Genomic DNA, 5,730 nt, shown 5'->3' on the forward strand with positions numbered 1-5,730 from the left:
CTTTTCAGAGCCTCGGGTTCCTCCTTTGTGAGGTGGAGTCGAGAATGCGGCCGAGACCCCTGCGCTTGTAGGTTCTGAGCGCCGACAGGTAGCAAACTCCCGCTGGGCGTCATCAAGACTTGGGAGTTCCCGTCGAGGCTCAGCGGTAACGAATCCCACTAGGATCCATGAGGATGCGGGTTCGATCCCTGGCCTCGCTCAGTGGGTGAAGGATCCGGCACTGCCGTGAGCTGTGGTGTAGGTCGCAGATGTGGCTCGGATCCTGCGTGGCTGTGGTGTAGGCGGGCAGGTGCAGCTCCGATTCGACCCCTAGCCTGGGAACCTCCATATGCTGCACAGTGCGAGCCTAAAAAGCAAAAAAAAAAAAGTAAAATAAAAATAAAAAGACTATTACTCTGCCCAGATTCCTAATTAACACAGTACCTTGTTACAGTAAATGCCCAACGAAGAGTAACTGTGAGCAGAAACAGTAACAGCAGGATAATAACTAGCATTAGTAGTTATGGTACCAGCAGCAGTTAGACCAGGACTTAAAGCACGATTCCTGCCTCCTAGTCCAGAGCTCTTTCCAAAACGTGGCAGAGTGAATTTTACTTGGCTTTGTGGAGGTGAGATGTGAGGCTAAAACTTGCAGTGTCCCCCCCCCCTTTAAGAGCGAGGGGATGGGACCAACATCCTGATGTTTTAGGAAGAAAATTTGACGTCTGTCCGTGGCTTCTGCTCTTTTTCTCTGAGAAGGACATTGTGAGGATGACAGGAAGTAATGGGAAGGCTGGGAAATCCCAGTTTACCCAGATCAGTGCCAGGTGATGCTCATTTGGGGAGTTATGTATTCACTTTTCCCTCTCCACATTGTCATAGTTTGGACGACAAACCACGTGGTCACTCTCAACAGAACACACGACCCTCTGAATTGTAGTCATTTAAACTTAGACCAAAAAAAAAGGGGGGGGGGAGTTCCCATCGTGGCTCAGTGGTTAATGAATCCGACTAAGAACCATGAGGTTTCGGGTTTGATCCCTGCCCTTGCTCAGTGGGTTAAGGATCTGGCATTGCCGTGAGCTGTGGTGTAGGTTGCAGACGCGGCTCGGATCCCTCGTTGCTGTGGCTCTGGTGTAGGCCTGCAGCTACAGCTCTGATTCGACCCCTAGCCTGGGAACCTCCATATGCCACGGGTACGGCCCTAGAAAAGGCAAAAAGACCAAAATAATAATAATAATAATAATAATAAATAAATAAATAAACTTAGACCGAATTGCACAGATTCCAGACAATTTGTATTCAATTAGTGTTTTCAATTTTTTCTTTTTTATGGCCGCCCGTGTGGCGTATTTAAGTTCTGGGCTAGGGGTCGAATCCGAGCTGCAGCTGCCAGCCTACACCACAGCCAGAGCAACGATGGATCTTTAACCCACTGAGCGAGGCCAGGGATTGAACCCGCCATGAGTATGTTTTACAAAGTGACTGTGGCTTTCACGAGATTGTGTGTCGTTCTCCTGGACATAAAGAGTTCATCGAAATTGTCCAAATGGAGCCCTTTGCAAAGAATCGTCCTGTTTGCCCAAGCGATTTAAAACGTGAAACGGACACCCTTCTCCTGCAGGAACTCGTGTCGTTAACTCAGAAGAGTTAAGGTCTATCCCTCTGAGAGCCTGGTGAACCCCGAGCGGGGGCTGGAGGAGCCCAGGGGGCTCCCGGTGGCTTCAGAAGCCGGAGCGCGGCCTCTCCCGTGGGCCTTTGCTTCCTGGGCAGGATCGGTGAACAGGCAGACCCGCAGCCGCCTGCAGGTGGCGTGGCCGGGGAGCGGCCTCCTTTGGCATCAGCTGCTCCATGCGCCCCAGATCAAATGTCAGCTGCCAGGACCAACTGGTGCCTCCTGGAGGTCTTTAAAAACTGATTTTCCAGCTGTGAGAGGCTGCGGCATTGTTCTGCTTTTGGCCACCTTCTCTCTGGCCAGCCCGCTGGCAGCAGCCACGCAGGGCAGCCCGAATGCGTCGAATCAAAGGGTCAGCAATGCAGCGGGCGCCCAGCCCCCGTCCCTTCTCGCTCGGCTGTCTGATGTCAGCCCATCAAAGGCCCTGCATATGGCCCGGTGCTTGCTCATCATTCACCTCACAAGCCTCTCGAATTTTCACGAGTCAGAGGAGGCGCCAGGAGAAAATTTGCGGCCCCTGAGGGTGCCCTAGGGGTGGTTAATAGCCTGGGAGGGCGACAAGAAAGGGCGAAGTTTAGTGTGCTGTGGTTCCCAATTGTTTGGCTAACAGCCGGAGGTTGACCTTGAGCTTGCGTCTGCCACATGGCGGAGGCACCAGCCGGGCAGCACGTTGGGAGGGATCAGAAATAATGGAACTTGAACATGCAAATGATTTTAATGAATTCTTCCCTCCTCCCCCCTCCCCCCAGTTCCATGTGCAAGAAGGGACGTTTCTCAGCTTCTAGGGGGAAAGTCACTCCTCGCTCTGAGTCTAGGAACACAATGGAGCGCCGTCTGCCGAGGGCCCTGCCCGCTGCCTGAGCCTCACCAGCTCGACTGTCCTGGATCAGAGGGAAGCACGGCGGGCTGTGTGCTGTGACATGGTCCCAGCTCGGGACAGTGGCCAAAGGAGACCAAGACAAAGAGCCTTTTTTTATGAGAATGATTGTCTGGTAGTTAAATGGTGAAGGCCAGCGCAGGACTTAGCTGCCCTGGCAGTGGGCTTGTGTAGACGGGACTGGTCGCTGTGTGTGTCCTGGGGCTGATCCCAGTGTTGCTGTCCCCGTCTGGCAAAGACAGTGGACAGAGTGGGTGGGAGGGAGGGGCTAAGGCGCACCCCCTCCCCGCCCCACCCGGCACTGCCTCAGTGCAGGCACCTCCTTTCTTCCAAAATGCGGCTTGGCAGAGAAGCGGGGGCTTTCTTGCCCCTCTTGGGTGCTGTTCCTGGATAATTTGATTGACCCTCCATCACTGTCAGGTCGCTGACCTTGTAGGATTCATTCTTGGTCTTAAAATCTGAGCCCTGGGATCCTTGGGTGGCAGAATGGACATTTAAGGAAAGGAACTTGCTCCCTCGTCGCCCGCCCATATCGAACTCCTGCTCCTGGGGCCTGGCTGAGCTCCCTGTGCCCCTGGGACTTGCCTGTAGGCAGCCAAGCTTATGGATGCAAACAAACGGGATAAGGCCAAGGAGGCCCATGAAGGTACATGGGGCTCTCACAGGTTTGACCTCAGGATCTCCCAGAGTTACCCCGTGTTTCGTAAACTGTAAAGTGATAGACAAATGTAAGTGGCTGTTGCTATGGTTACTTCATAACATGCTGCCCTTTTTTTTTAAATGCAGACGTACTCTCTCTCGTAGAATTGGTTATCTGAGAAAAATCAGATGAGCACAAGAAGTGCTGTCTTTGCCACATGGCAGTTGTTCAGAATCTACTTCCAAGGGTCACGCTTGTGCAGTGTCGTTTGTCTGTGAAGGCAACCTGGAGGTGTGGCCTATCTTAAAAATGGCCTTTGGAAACAAAACCAGTTTGGAGCCGATGATAAGAGAATGTGAGCCCAGTGTTTTAAACTGTGAGCTGTAGAAACCGAGTTAATTAATAGGAAAGTGCGATTTGATGCCGGATTTTCACCCTTCGCCTTAGGTACCCTGTCCTCCTCCTCAACAGGCCCTGTCGCCGATGGCTTTGCTTATAGGCTGTTACGGGTCGCACAAAGAAGAGAAGTTAAACCGGGGGCTCTTTGAATATAGCACAGTGCTGAAAAATCACGTTTACCTTTTCCTTTTAAAATCTGCATGTCTCTTTCAAATGCTTAAATTATTTTGGCTGAACGGGAAGCCTCGGCCATGCGCCTGGGCTAATACTGTTGTTCTAGGAATGGGCTTTGAAAGCACCACGTGGTGATTTTTTCGAGACAGGAAACCTTGGTTCTGGAGCCCCCCCAGTCCGTTGTGCTGAAGGAGAAGGCATCAGCCAGTGTTTCTGTGAAGGTGCTTTTGCAACCTGCAGGCAGAACAGCGGCTCGGGATATTTCGCAAATTTGCATTTGCTTTGTTGATTCCGTATGAAACCAGAATAACCAGGCACGTGGAAGGTAGAGCCCTCTTTTAATTAACCCTCTTGGTGTGGGTCCGTGTGATTAAAGACGACGGAGCTGCTCCTGGGGTTTCTGCTACGGAAAATACTAACAATAATCATTTGTTTTGTTTTTATATTTAAACACATTATTGCATAGCTTGGTGCAGAGATAATTACCAATTTTATCTCCTGTGTTTTTCTAATGTTCATTAATAACAATAAAGGGTTGTAGGTTAAAAACTCATTTAATTGCCTTTATGTTAATGACATTATGAATAGCCTTAGCTACAAGATTCTAATTCTGTCCAGTATCCTCTTTCGCGGTGGAGCCCCAGGAGAGCTGCTCATTTTATCAGCATTACTGATTCAGAGTTTTTCCTTGCAGGTGGGTTTTTGTACATAATCAGAATTAATGCACAACACATTTTGCAAGGAATGGAGTAGAAGCAGTCGGAATAAGTAATTAACTAGAGTGCCCAAGGAAATATGCCCGAGCATTTTTTTTAGCATATTCATAAAACATTAAGACCAGTCATAAACACAGTAGAAGCAATTTCCTGGTAATGTGCTCTTAGACTATTTTCTGGCTCCCTTTTTATTTTTTTATTTCTTCCATAAGGGGAAAAAAAATCTTTTTTCAACTGAAAATCCCAGGAATGCCGATCAAATGCCCAATGTGTGGTCGCTTTGGGATTCGCTGTGCTTCTGTGCTGCAGAGGCCGGGACCATCCCGTCCTCATCCCCTGCTCCCGTCTGCATCACCTAACTTACCAGGCAGCGAGTGGAGTGAGTGCACTTGGCAGCATCACAGGAGACGTGGACACCCACCTCCTCCCGATCCCTAGCACTGACCTCTGGGTGTGGGAGAGAATGCCAAGGGGGGAGGAGGGGGCAAGAAGCAAGGACTAGGGCGGTGGCCACATGGTATGCACGCCCCCCCCCCACCCCCGGCAGACCCCTCCCGCTTAGACTGATACCCACTTATCTCTCAACTCAGTCACCCTCCTCAGGCCATCAAGGTCATGTCCCTACCCCCACCCCCCCAGGCAGCCTGCATCCAAGCACAGGACAGTAGGAGAGTTTTAAAGTCTGGTCCCCCTTGCCTGGAGGTGGGATGATTCAGAAGAGCACGCTGACATCAGAGTGCCCTGGCAGATTGCCTGAGGCCTTTGTCCTGCATCCCTCGCCCTCCTCACAGATGCCGTGCAGAGAGCACTGCCCCAGAAACCTCCGTGCACAAATCTCCACATCTGTTTCCCAGGGACCCACAACTGCGCGCCAGTGATCAACTGGCCCGAATCCATGCCGTCCAGCGGGCACCGAAGCAGCAGTTTCTCCCTGGCCTCTTTGACCTTGGTGTCCTCTTAGGTGCCTTGGGCACAGAGCTTGACCCCATGAATGGAGCCAGGACCGGGGCACAGATACACGGCCTTCCCCTTGAACAGGCATCAAAGAGCTAAGGTGTAAAATCCTGGACCTTGGGGTCAGAGGAGTGAAGTCACATACGGGCTGTGGCTCCTAGACAAGGTGTTAACATCATTGCACCTCAGTTTCCATATCTGGAAAGTGGGGCTAAGGCACAGGAAGTGGTGATACAGTGTTTAGCACAGTGCCCAACACGCACTAATGCTCCCTGGAGTCACCAGCTCGCTTTTTCTTCTTCTCCAGCCTCCCACT

The sequence above is a fragment of the Phacochoerus africanus genome, chromosome 6 (genome assembly GCF_016906955.1).
Source record: "Phacochoerus africanus isolate WHEZ1 chromosome 6, ROS_Pafr_v1, whole genome shotgun sequence".
In the NCBI taxonomy this organism is placed as follows: domain Eukaryota; kingdom Metazoa; phylum Chordata; class Mammalia; order Artiodactyla; family Suidae; genus Phacochoerus; species Phacochoerus africanus.